General features: G+C 45.6%; 1 long non-coding RNA gene and 1 pseudogene across 1 annotated transcript; one reads left to right on the top strand and one right to left on the bottom strand.

Moving 5' to 3' along the window:
- Positions 1-65: 65 nt before the first annotated feature.
- Gm51633 lies at positions 66-2,198 on the bottom strand. The gene is made up of 3 exons (XR_003947873.1): positions 2,080-2,198; positions 1,885-1,985; positions 66-1,706 (listed from the first exon to the last, which is right to left on the bottom strand). It is a non-coding gene; the product is annotated as a predicted gene, 51633 (long non-coding RNA).
- Positions 4,099-4,962, top strand: Gm9551 (predicted gene 9551; annotated as a pseudogene).

Genomic DNA, 14,005 nt, shown 5'->3' with positions numbered 1-14,005 from the left:
ACCGGAGTAAAGAATTTTCCGCCTCTCAAATACATGAAGTTAGCGTATTTTTTATTATAAAAGAAAAATGAATGCAAGGCCCTCCTGGTTTGTACATGTCTGTCTATAAATATTTTAACATAATCAGGAGCACATTGTATCTACCAACATCTGTCCTGCTTTGGCGTTGTAGAAACAACACATGAAGGTTTTGACGAGGACACCCTCCTTCATCGCCCTTTAGTCAAGATACTGTAAATCCAGAAACCTTGACCTTGGCCTCACTCCTTGCTGGGTCTATATGGCCCATCTCCACCAAGAATCTGTCTAAGTCAGCTCAGAAAGAAGCCCGGAGTCTTCATCGTTAATCAAAGTACTAGAGCATTTTTGATATTCAACTGCCATGGCCAACTTCAGCAGGAACCCAGTCAAGTGTATGAGGAGGGTGAAGTATATGTGTCTGTGTCTCTGATGGAGGATGACGCACATATGCTTCGGCCTCGGATGTCAGTCCTCATCTCCCACCTGGTTTGAGACAGGATATCTTTGTTGTTCTTCTGCACAGGCCAACCTGGCTGTCCTCAAAGCATCCAGGGAGTCTCTGTCTCGTCAGAGGAGCACTCTATTCACAGACTCCTGTGACTGCAATCATTTGGTCAAAGGACTTAAGCTCAGGTTCTGATGCACTTTGCCCACTGAATTATCTCCCCAGTCCCCAGGCAAGTGTTATTAGACAGAATCCTGCCCATTTCCCTCTGCTGCTTCCCACTCTGGTTCCTAGGTTACAAACCACACTTCTCTCTACTGTAGTCAGGACTAAGTCCAGTTTGGCTTCTAGTTCTCTGTCCCCTGTAACAATAGGCCTGATAAAATGGGTTTGGATGGCTATAGCTCCAGGGTCCTTTTCTCTGTCATCTCCTGGAATTTATGTATACCCTCTCCAGCATGGCCTTCCGTAGCTGTTGACGGCATCCTGTTGTAAGGGTATATTGTGATTTATTTAGATTTCCCGTGATTATTGACTGTTCATTAGTTTCTTTACTTTTTTTGAGATAGTATTTCAAATATCTCAGGCTAGCCTTGAACTCACTTTGTAGCTGAAGATGGCCTTGAACTCCTGATGTTCCTGCTCTGACTTTAGGGGCTTTCACTGCCCCAACAGGCTTAGCTCCCCATGCCCCTCATTTTCAATTTAGCCTATTTTTAAAGTTTTCAGTGTTTCAGGCTATCTTCTTGAACACTATTCCATAATGACTAGGTGTGGTCACTCATGACCATAATCTCTGCACTCGGGAGAATAAGGGGGAAGATAGGGCATCTGACACCAGTCTGCACCACTGGACTACAAAGTCTGGTTTCAAAGAAAAAACAAAGTAGCATTGGATACTGAAACATTACAATTCATTGTAGAATACACTCTTTAATTAAAGACTCACTTAAAAAAAAAAAGAAGAAGAAGCAATAAAGAAATAGAGAAAAAGAAAGAGGAGGCAAGAATATAGGTGAGTTGGTAAAGCACTTGACTAACGTGCATGAAGCTCTGGTTCAAATCCCCAGCACCACATGAAACCAGACATGGCAGCACTTGCCTGTAATCCCAACAAAGGCGGAGCCAGGAGGCTTAGAAGCTGAAGGTCATTTTTAACTATGTAGTGAGTTGGAGGCTCCAGCAATCATATGATGCCATCCTTTGGAAACAGCCTTCATGTTGCTCCACAGACCTGAACCTACAGAAGAAGGTGTTGCTGAAGAGATGAGCGGCCAAGCACAGGGCTGTCTCACCCCAGAGCCCGGCCTATATTTAGAACACTGAGACCAAATATCCCATGACTCTGATGAAAATCCAGCTGGCCTCCCTGGGGAAAGTGAACCCGTATTGGCAACACAGTCACATTATTGGCTTACCTCTTATCTTAAAATGGTGAGACTCTGGGCTGAGCGCAAACCTGAATTGTCTTCATCTCTTTAGCTCCCAGAGTTCACCAGCTTGCCCAGCCTGCTGTGTGCTTTGAAAAAAAAAAACAAGCAAACAAACAAACAAACAATGGTTTTCTCCTCCTCAAACACCCGAGTCCATCTAGAAACAAAACCCAAGCTTACCTTCTTGGAAAGACATTCACTGCACCCCTAATTTGGAGTTGGAGCCACCAGCCCCAAAGAAATAGGCTGTCCAGTCCCTCTTTGGCCCCTGTACAAAGCCTGTGTAAGCCTGACCAGCTCAGACCAGAACAGACTGGCAGAGACAGAGCTGAAAGAGGTTCCTGGCTTGGTGTTATGCCTCTGGGAGCCAAAGCCTCCCTAATTGTCAAGCAAGGTCTTCTGGGTCTGGTAACAAAACTTTAACCTGTAAGTCTCACTCCAAACTTTTTGATGGGGTTGGGGAGTAGGGAGGAATAGAAGAGAAAATTTAATGAGAAAGGCAGAGTCCAAGGAGATTCTGCATCTATTTTGCTAAGGAGGCAGATGTAAGAGAATTGTCACAAGTTTTATGTAGCAAGTTCCAGGTGAGCCAAGCTACACAGTGAGACCCAGTCTCAAAATCCAAAGTAAAAGAAACAAATTATAAAACGTTAACTTCACCCTGTGCTATGCAAATCTGCACCTGGCTGCTTTGTATCAATAGATCTGTCAGCTTTCGGAAGCAGGCTGGGCAGATGTGGCTCAGCACCATCCGGGTCCTCCCGGCTGTGGATGGCTTTGACATCTCCAGCTGTCAACGTTTGTTTTGAAACCTGCTCTAAAAATAAATAAATAAACAAATCAACCTTCCTTCCTATAATAACATACCATGCAAACAGCAGGGCTCTGTTTATGAAGCCAGACAGCTTTCTCTGAAGGAGCTTTGAGGTCTCAGACCCCCCAGTGTCTTCCGCTGACCCTTAGGAGAACGTTGCAAATTCTCTTAGCAGGAAAGTTGCTACTCTTAGACTTGGTTAGAAATGAGATAGTTCTTCATGTCCAAGGACCCGTATCAATCTAGGAGCTTTATACATTCGTACAGCTTCGAGTCCACTTGCCTGCAGATACGGGAAGTCTCAGTAGTATACCCCAGTTTAAGAATTTCTCGAGAGCCAGCAAGATGGCTCACCAAGGTCCCTGCCAGGTTTGAGAATCTGAATTCCATCCTTGGAACCTACCTGGCGGAAGAAGAAAATTACCTCCTGCAGGTTGTCCTCTGATTTCCATGCATGTGCCTTAGTATGGCCATGTCCCACCCGCAACACACACACACACACACACACACACACAAATAAGTAAATGTAAAAGACTTCCATATCTGCCTGAGTATTCCTGGAGGACTGAAGTCACAACCTAACCACCTTCAAATTTGCAGCACTGAGCTCCAAGCCTACAGTCCTCCATGTGTGTTGGTTTTGATGAATGAATGCAAAAGATGGATTCAAAATGGATGTAATTATGCAGCAGCCTAGGATGCGGAGATGGTTGCATTCATCACCTTCCTATGCTTCTTCCTCCACTGTGGTCCAGCCACATGGATGGCTGTTTCCATTCTCTCCAAACCCTACAAAATTACACAAATTTACATGTTCCTTGATCCACATAGATAAGTCCATTCCCATGGTGACCTCCCACAAGTAAAGTGTCCTGGTACAATCTTGACTGCACAGACTTTGCAGGAAATGAACAATGCCCAGAACAGGCAGGGCCTGTTGCTACCCTCCAAGGACAACCTGTAAGCTGCCTCTGCCTCCTCAGGTCTTTGTATAACAACGTCCAGTGCTGTCTGAGTCACACATTAGCGAGCCTAATGAGCAGCAAGTCTATTTTTACCTGATCATCATCTTTCTCCTTATAGAGCATCACATGGCGCCTGTCCAGGGCCTGGGTGAACTGGTTAATGGTAGGAAGTACTTTGAGCCACTTATAGAAGATGGCTTTTTGCCGCTGCAGCCTGATGTAGCAGGACCATTTAATGAAGTGTGTGAGATCTCTTTTGAGATAGGTGGCTTGCCCAGTGCCAAAGTTCTTGGGCCTTTTCTCAAACAGAGGATTGACTACCTTTTTGGCCTCCTTTTTCTTGATGATGGTGGGGGCTGGGGCCACCTTCTTCTTCTTCTTAACCTTCTTTCCTTTGGCCATCTTGCTCAGCTTGTGGAGAGAGAAAGAAAAAAAAAACAAAACGAGAACCAGCTTCTATAACTTGTCCTTTGTTTGTTCTCTGTCTTCTATATGTGTGTCACAGCACATTTGCTCACACCCCTTCTCCAAAATAAACAATAAATCAAGTAAATAAATAAGTGGGAGACAGACAGACAGAGAGACAGACCAGGTATACCCACAAAGAGACAGAGAGATAGAGATGGAAAGATAGAGAGATGGAGAGATAGAAAACTAGAGATAGAGGCAGAAATAGTGGAGGGAGAGACAGAGAGACAGACCAGACAGACACGGAGAGACACAAGAGAGATAGAGACAGAGCTATAGAGAGACAGAGAGACAAAGCCAGAGAGAGAAAGAGACAGACAGAAACGGGGGTGGGGGTCAGAAATACCTGAAGCAAGATTAGGAAAACAGAACAAAACAAACCTTGCTTTTGGCCATGGTGGAAGGGTGCACAGGAACAGCAATGATGCATTCAAGTGCTGTGCACAGGACAAAAGTACAGGCCAGAGACAAAGCAAGAGAAGAAGCAAAGGCTACTGACCCATGCTGAGAAGAAAGCTGCTGGCAAAGGGGACACCCCAACTAAGAGACCACCTTTCCTCCAAGCAGAAGTCAATACAGTCACACCTTGGTGGAGAACAAGAAGGCTCAGCTGGTTGTGATTGCCCATGGGTAGACCCCATTGAGCTGGTAGTTTTCCTGCCTACCAGCTGTGGGTGCCCTACTACATCATCAAGGGAAAGGCCAGGCTGGGGCACCTGGTCCACAGGAAGACATGCACCACTGTTGCCTTCACACAGGTTAATTTGGAAGACAAGGGTGCTCTGGCTAAGCTGGTAGAAGCCATTAGGACCAATTCTTTTTTTTTTTTTTAATTTATTTACATTTCTTTTATTATTATTATTATTATTTCTCAATTACATTTCCAATGCTATCCCCCCCCCACTCCCCTACCCACCCATTCCCATTTTTTTGGCCCTGGCGTTCCCCTGTACTGGGGCATATAAAGTTTGCCTGTCCAATGGGCCTCTCTTTCCAGTGATGGCCAACTAGGCCATCTTTTGATACATATGCAGCTAGAGACAAGAGCTCCGGGGTACTGGTTAGTTCATAATGTTGCACCTACAGGGTTGCAGATCTCTTTAGCTCCTGGGATACTTTCTCTAGCTCCTCCATTGGGGGCCCTGTGATCCATTCTAATGACAGATATGATGAGATCTGCCGCCACTGGGGAGGCAACGCCCTGGGTCCTAAGTCTGTGGCTCGCATTGCCAAGCTGGAAAAGCAAAGGCTAAAGAACTCGTCACTACACTAAGTTTTCTGTGCATAAATATAATTACAAAATTAACTTCAGAAAAAAAAAAAAGAAGTGGACCCTCTCCTTTCGCTATGTGAATCTGGGAATCAAACTCAGATGTGCAGGCTCAATGACAGACACATTTTCTTACTGAACCATTTCCAATGGCCCCAGCTAATGTCTCCTTGTCCTCTGCTGTGTCTCCCATTGTTCTGAGGCTAGGGGAGCAGACCCTCTTCCTACTGCCATAGTGCTTACTGTCAGCCCCCCTGCTCAGCCCTGACCACAGCCTCTTCCCACTTCTCTAGCCTCTCAGTCCTCTCCTCATAGAACATTACATCTCTGAGACCATCAATCCCCATACTCACTAACACACTAAGACAAAGCATTCATTCCCCTCTGGACATGATCTTTATGATGGAAAGCCTCCATGCTATCTTCACTAAAACCATTAAGACCCCTTAATGGTAGGCATTACTCAGTTTCATCTCTTGATCTCAGCTTCCATGGCAGGATTGAGCAAGACCAAACAACCCTGGGACCATTTGCGGTAATGACCGTGGCATTCTCTGTGGAGGGTTTATTTAAACAATCACCCTATCCAGTACCGCTGGCATCAAGGTGCACATGGAGGGCCAGAAGCCCAGAAAGCAAGTAGCCAATTAACAATCACACAGTACGCTGGCCTGGGTGTGAGCATCTGCTTCATCGATTAACTGTGTATCGTTAACCTTGGTAGTCAACAACTTCTCTAAAGGATGCTTTACGGAAGTCGGTCCTAGTAGCCAATTAACAATCACACAGTACGCTGGCCTGGGTGTGAGCATCTGCTTCATCGATTAACTGTGTATCGTTAGCCTTGGTAGTCAACAACTTCTCTAAAGGATGCTTTACGGAAGTCGGTCCTCTCTTTGGAGCACACCACTGAGTGGTAGGGATGACCTTTCCACTCTAGGCTTCCTGACACTGAAAACAATGGTCCAAAGTTGAAAGTATCAGTGCCCAAGACCAACTATTTCAATGGTTCTCAACCTTTCTAATGCTTTGACCCTTCAATACAGTTCCTCATATTGTGGCGAGCCCCCCCCCCACCATAAAATTGGTGTTGCTACTTCATAACTGTAATTTTGATACTGCTGTGAATCATAATGTAAACATCTATGTCTTAGACAACCCCTGTGAAAGGGTCATTTGACCTCCAAAGGAGTCTCAACCCACATACTGAAGACTGCTGATCTAGCTCCCTAATGCTAACTCCCAAGGCCTTATATTTCCAGTCTCCACTCAGGTGTGGCTGGGTATGTCCAGCATCAGCTGAGGGATTGTGGGTAGGGTAGCTGAGTATCATTACAGACTGTGCAGGCCATCTACCCAGAGATTCCTTGCTCTTCTCACCACACTGCCGTTTGAGTACAGCTCCAGTAGAAGACTCCCAATTATAGCTGAATTGATTTGATTTGATTTGATTTGATTTGATTTGATTTGATTTTACAATTTCAACTATTTTTGTATGTGGCAGAGCTGGGGATGGAACCCAGATCCTTGAGCATGCCAGGCAAGCACTCTATCATTGTACTACAACCCCTGCCCACAAGGACTATCAATGAAAAGACCCACTAGAGAACTTGTGACAATGAAGTGGAAGTCCTTGGCCCCAATCCCCACCCTTTATCATTCTACCCCTCCTCCTCCAGAGACACAGACAAGAATCAACAGTTATACGACATCATTGAGATTAAGGTGTTGATAAAATGATTGGCCCTCACTGGAGCAGGCTCACTGGATAACTGTGTTGAAAGCCATATTTGGGGCAGCAACAAGACTACAGGAGTTGTCTTGGGTCATTGGGCCAAGAGAAGGTCACCAAATGTGCCCACAGGACTGTATGTCATTGGTCTACTGGGCACAACACACCTTGAGGCTGCTGACAAAGACATGAGGGATGAGCTGGACACAGGACATTGAGAAGCCAAGAGAATGCCTCCAAGATGCTGGGTACCAGTGAGGCAGGAATAGAGCAAGAGGCTCAGAGTGTGCCTACACAGCTCCCCCAGGATGGTAGCAGCTGGAAAGGGAAGGGACAACTTTCTGATGGGCACCCCGGGCAGCCAAGACTTCATCTGAGGTCTAGCCAAGTCCATTCTCAAGCATCCCCCTGAAACATGAGCCAGCACTGTTTCTTAGCAGCTGGTTCCCACTGTGGCCCACTTTCTCTTCTCTTTTCTTGGAACTCTCCTCTCCTGTCCCACTCTCCCTCCCCCTCCACCCTTTATTTTGGAGACAGGGTCTCCCATAGCCTAGGCTGAACTCAAATTCAGTATGTAACTAAGGATAACCTTAAACCTCTGAGATTCTCCTGCCTCAAACCTCTTGAATGCTGCGATCACTGGTGTGCTCCACCATACCAGGCTCTCCTTGCCTTAAGCCATTGCCTTAGAGAGAGAGATTGAGGATCTAATGGGGAATGCCTAACCTTGGAGGCAATGTCCCTGCCCTCCTACACACGCTGTACCCTGGGTATTTGCATGTCAATACCCAGAATGCCCTGCTTGTCCAGGCTAGAGCCCTGGACATCACTTCCCATCATCTGGAGTTGGCAAGCTGGGTGTGCCTCCAGGACAATGTGTTTGCTCTCATGCCAGCTGAAATTGGAAAGGAGTCGCTTTGCTTACAGCCATGATCCCTTTGATGGAGTCCAGCTAGTTTGGGGTGAAAGCTGGCACAGGCAAAAAGAAAGCCAGATGTACTAAGCATCCACGTTGACAGTCATTTGACCAGCTCTCAAGGTTCCATTGTGCTCACAAGTCTACCTACCAACATTGTACATTCTTCTTTGGCCCAACCTATAAGGCTAAGAATATGAATGCTTCTTATCATTCATAACAGCAGGAGAACCTTCTCAAAACCCAGGCTAGGGTTTTCCTTTTTTTTCTTCTTCTTCTTCTTTCATAATTTGTGTGTACAGAAACATTCTAGCCTTTGTCCTGAAATCTTGGAGTTCCTCCATGATTGTTTGACAGTCCCAAAGAATGAGTTGAGGAAGCCAGCTACTCCAAGGCGTGGAGGAAGAAAGAATCTACTGTGAGTTAGAACTAAGCATCAGAGAGAAACACCCTTGGGCAGAACAATAGGAATAGTGATGTGTGTGTTTGGAAAAGGAGGATGATAAAAATATATAAGGAAGAAAGGGTAGGCAGAACCCCTGCTCCATGCTGAGCATCCTCCACAGACAGCTTCTTTTGTATAGAGTACATTAGACCTCCTATCCCTTTGTGAATGCTAGGAACTCTGTGTAACAAGTGCTTACCAACCCAATAAGACAGCCAATCAACCAAGCCTCCTGTGCTTGGAGCTGGGCTTCACACTGATAACTGGGAACACACAGATGAGCCATGTGTCTGCTTCAAGATGGTGGCCTGGTACACCCGCAGGGCCTCCAAACCCCTTTCCTGATACTGGGGTCAGGTTCCCTTGAGTTTTCCCCACTCTCTCAGAACAATAGTAGCTTTGGGCTCCAGGGTTGAGTGGCCTCTGGAGTCCTATTGGCTTACATTCAGAAGCAGTCTCTGCTCGCTCTTGGCTTAGGAGACCTTGGGCAAGAGCCTTTCAGCCTCTTCATCTGCAAAATAGCTAATATATAACTGCCCCTGTGGAACAGAGCTGAAGGCTGAGTTAGCACAGGGATTGTTCAGACAGCGCCTGATGCCTATCAAGTGCTCCGTAAACATTAGCTATCGTTGCCATTGCAACTGGCCACACATAGTTACCAAAGTTACTGCCAAGCCCAGGAACAGCAGCCAAGGGCTACAGACCTGAGCAAGAATAGATGGTTTTTGCAAATGGATCAAAAATCTGGCCTCCTTGCTCAGATCACTAAGCACATAAGTACAGGAAACCAGGCATTTAGAATATCTGTAGGCCAGGGAAGAGCCTGGCCATTGGAATGATTAGCCTGTAACAAGAACTCAGGTACGAGAAGGTATCTCCTACCCCTGAGTCCCAGCCACTACACTGTTGTGGCACTGAGGACAGGTGACAGAGCAGGAGTCACAGACAAATTTGGAGATAGTCCTCTGGCCCAGATCCAGAAAAGGCAGGGGTTCGTTCTATTATGAAGTAACTCTTAAGTCCTGAGAAGGAGGGTAGTAGCCATGTTGGCTGAGTTTCAACAACCTTGACACCACCTTCTTTAGGAGTCTGCCCACCTGCCCTCCCCTAACAGAATCCTCGGAGTGGAGTCAAAGGCAGGAGGACTTTAGCACTCTCTTCTTTGTTCCCTCAGATTAGATTAGAAGAAGAAGAGAGCAATTCACCAGTGTCTTCTGCAGTTATCCCATGTCCAACTCTGCAGCCACTGGGTTCCTGGTTTCTCAGGTGACTAGAAGGTTGATATCACCTGACTGTCCTTTACACAGTACCTTTGGATAGGTCCCCCACCCATAGGCACCACTCAGTCTCGTCACAGCTTAAATTAGAAGAGAGTAAGTGTGTAAATGTATATGTACCTATTCATATTTATGTACATGGGAAAGTCAGAGGTGCCCTGGAGATGTAGCTCAGTTGGTAGAGTGTTTGCCTAGTATATTATAGAAAGCCCTGGGTTTGATATCTAACTCTATATAACCAGACAAGATGATGCATACCTGTAATCCCAGCACTGGGGAGGTAGAGACGTGTGGATCAGAAGTTCCAAGTTACCCTAGGCTACATGACAAGTTTAAGGCTAACCTAAGATACAGAAGATGATGTATTGTTTTTCCAAAAAGAAAAAAAATCAGAGGCAAAGGAAATAAGTATGGAGCCAGAAGATCCACCAGGGATGCTCCATGCAAAAAGAAATGTATAATTCAAGTCTGGTAACCAGGAAAGACACCACCTGCCCTACTTCCAACGACCACACTAAGGCAAAGAATTTGGAATCTCTTATGAAACTGAGGGTAGGATGAGGGTGATTGCATCTTGGGATGTAGGTGATTGCATCTCAAGTGGAATTTTCTTGTGTTGCCTCCTGTTCTCATTACCCTACGATCCACACTTTCTCCAGGACAGTGCCACCTCTCCCTCATCTCACCCCACACACATTTCTCCATGTTATACACATTCTTTCTTTGGAGGCTTCTTCTAAGATGAAGCCAAATTCATGGACAGAATGTTGAAAACCTTCAATATGATTCATGGCCAGGAAGAGAAGACTGAAGTCACCTGGTTTGAGCTCCTTCAAGACCATGTCCAAATACAACACAGAAGGCAGTCTTTATGATCCAAATAAAATAAGAGCAATGAAAACTGAAGCTGTACAGACTCGTAAGTTAAATTATAAACGATGAAAGTTCCTGGATCTTTCTGTCTCGGGTAAATTATGGTCAGTTCTTCCTAGATGCCAAGAGATACAAATGTGACTCCTAACAAAAGCACTTAGTGTTTGACGATACTTAATGGATCTGTCCTTCAAGTCCCAATTTCCTCTGTAAAATAAACTCATAGATGATCCCATGTCCCAGAACCATACCATACTGTGTCTTGAACATCCACAGTCTCTCTACCTTGCTTCCTCTGGTCTGGGCATGTTCCAAGTAGGTTGCACTGAAGGAGTCGTAAAAAAATTTTTCTTTTCAGTCTTACCCTTCTTTAAGGCTTGGGAACTTATAAATTTAACTATTAGCTAGAGTTGGTTAGTGTATTGTTTCTGCCAAAACTCACCTTCTAGCTTTCTATTCTCTATAGTATGATGCCAAAATAGACCTTGGCTGTAACATGTGCAGAAGAGCATGTTGCCTAAATAAGGGAAAGGTGTTCTTGGGTGAGGCAGGTATTGCTTTGTTGAGAGAATGACTGCTGGAGAGGTGATCGTCAAAACTGTGAAGAAGGTCTCTGAGGAGAGAACTCTTCCAGCCTTAGACTGGAGGGCTCACACATCCTGCCATTCAGTACCTCTTCTACAGTCCATGAGACTGGGATGAACTTATAAGGACCAAGATGGAGAGAAGTCCACCCTTTCTCACTCTCCAGGCTCCATAAAGATATCAGCTACCAACGGCTGAATGGGAAAAAAGAAAGCATCCAGCCCTGTAGGACTTAGTGGGACAAGCCACTGCTTGCTTTGACACAATCTTGCTGTGGCCTTTAGAACCCAAAGACAAAGACGTGTTATGGAACCACAAATGTCAATGGGAGGGGGGGCAGGTAAGACATCTCTCTTGGGAGACAGATACCTATAGTGCTGAGAGAAGCATGGAGAATTCTTTTTCACAGTTTTAAAATAGTAATTAGAAGGATGGACCGGCGCCATCAGTAGTTGGTGCTCATCCTCTAAGTTTTGTGGAGAGCCCTTCCTGAGTCAGCTTCCAGTAACTGAGTTACCAGGGTCTTCCTTTACCCAGCTTCCCACGGGGAATTGTCCTCCTGACTATGGATAAGCAGATGGGCCCAGGGTTGTGGATGGGAAGACAAAGCAATAGAGAAGCATTATAGTAAGGACCCCCACTGAACAATGGGTACCACAATTTGGAAAGGTGTGGTGTTTTCCAAGCCCTGAGAGGTTGGCAAATGAGACATACCTGCTATAGGGGCAAGGACTTGACTCTTTAAACTAATTTCATAAAAGGTGTGGCATATTGCTATGTTTAGATGTGCTTTGGCTTCTAAAAGCTCACATGCTGGAAGCATGTGTCTGCTCTTTGCTGACACTTCACTATGAGGAGAGAAGCCTGGACCCACTGGTTCTCTCCAGGGCTGAGCGGGATGGTGAGTGTCGGCAACCGGAGAAGAACCACAACAGGCTGGGTGCTTTGTTGAAACAGGAACTTGCTTTAATGTGGCAGCAATTTGCTTATATAGGCAGGGCAAGGAGGTGGGGATAGGGGTGAGATGACGTATGAGTGGTGTGAGATGACAGGGGATATGGGGGTGACTTCATGGGGCCTATGAAACTTTTAGACATCATCACTGGCTGGACAGAGACGATTTCATCTAGGCTGTGTTGAGTCATTCTCAATTGAAGGCGAATGACTGTTCTCGAAGATCGAGCCAGGCTTGGGTTTGTCTTCAGGGCCCAAACCAAGGCCAAGTAGGGCCCAACAAGTGTGGTCTCCAATGGTGTGGTGTTGAACTGCTGCTATTTTTAAGGATGGAGTCTTCTGGAAGGTAAGTAGGTCACTGGGGATGCCACACTAAGAAGGGGTTAATCTAGTTCTTTCAGAGCTCAGGTTAGTCCCCTAAGTAGTTACGTATAGAGCAATGCTGGTCCCTCCCTAATCCTTGACTTCCTATGTCCTCCTGTCCCCCACCATCTGCCACCACATTTTGATGTAGGAGGAACATCTTCAAAAGAACCATGTAGATGAGCATGTCACACTCTTCAGTCTCTAGAACTACAAGATAAAGGAGCATTTTTGTTGTTGTTGTTGTTGTTATTGTTGTTTGTAAAGTACCAAGTCTCAGCTGTTTTATGATAGCAGCAGAAAACTGACCACTACACATATTAATAGAAGAAGAAGAAGAAGAAGAAGAAGAAGAAGAAGAAGAAGAAGAAGAAGAAGAAGAAGAAGAAGAAGAAGAAGAAGAAGAAGAAAAACCTTGATGGTTTTCATAGAAATTGCTCCTTTTTCTGATGAAGGCACCCAGATTGTCAGCTGACTAAAATAATCAGACAAGTCAAACCAGAGTTGAGGCTGCAACAACTTCTGGTTGTTTGGTTACTTGGTTGTTTGGTTGCTTTGTTTTAATGTATGTGAGTGGTCTATCTACATGTTCACCCAGATGCCAGAAGAGAGGCTCAGATCCCATTATAGATGGTCATGAGCCACCATGTGGATGCTGGAAATTGAACTCAGGACCTCTCAAATTGCAGCTAGTGCTCTTAATGCTGAGCCATCTCTCCAACCCCATGACCTCTGGTTCTCAATGTCACTCCCCCTCACAGTTCCATTACATGTCAAGCTCCAGGAGCCTCGCCAAGCCATTGCCTTCCCTCACACCCTTCCACTTGGCATGAGGATTATTTCCTGGTTGCTCTGGTTGCAAAGGTAGAGCTGATGCCACATGATCAGTAGAGGCTCACACACGGGGAGGACTGTGGCAAAAGAGGCCTCTTAAGAGGGCAGCAAATTGTGGGGAAGAAAGGAGAATCAACAGTGTTGACACCCTGACAATGTGAGATGTTTGAGCTTTTCTAGATGAGTGATGCTGTGGACAGCCCACAAAGTGTCTGCTGCTGGAAGAACCATAAACGTAAACACTTTCTTGCACGATCCTAATCTCCTCCACACACAGCACCATGGCTGCCTGAAGAACTCCTCAGACAGGCCCAGTGACATGGCTCAGCAGGGAAAACCACAAACACATGACATGCAAGTCTGGCCATTCGAATGTAACCTCTGGAAGACACTGGGGAAAAAAGGGCCCATTCCTGAAGGTTTTCATGTGACTTCCAATGTGGTTCATGGCACACACTACCACTACCACTACCACAGCAGCAACAACAATAATAATAGTGAATAGTTATGATAATGATTTTTTTTAAGAATGTCTCAAATAAATTCTACAGGATATCAGAACCAGAAAGGACCTAAACACTATTGATGAGTCAACCTGAGGGGGGAAAAC

This window comes from Mus musculus, chromosome 1 (genome assembly GCF_000001635.26).
Source record: "Mus musculus strain C57BL/6J chromosome 1, GRCm38.p6 C57BL/6J".
In the NCBI taxonomy this organism is placed as follows: Eukaryota; Metazoa; Chordata; class Mammalia; order Rodentia; family Muridae; genus Mus; species Mus musculus.
Note: the sequence above shows the minus strand (reverse complement) of the source record. Positions and strands in the feature narration are given on the sequence as shown.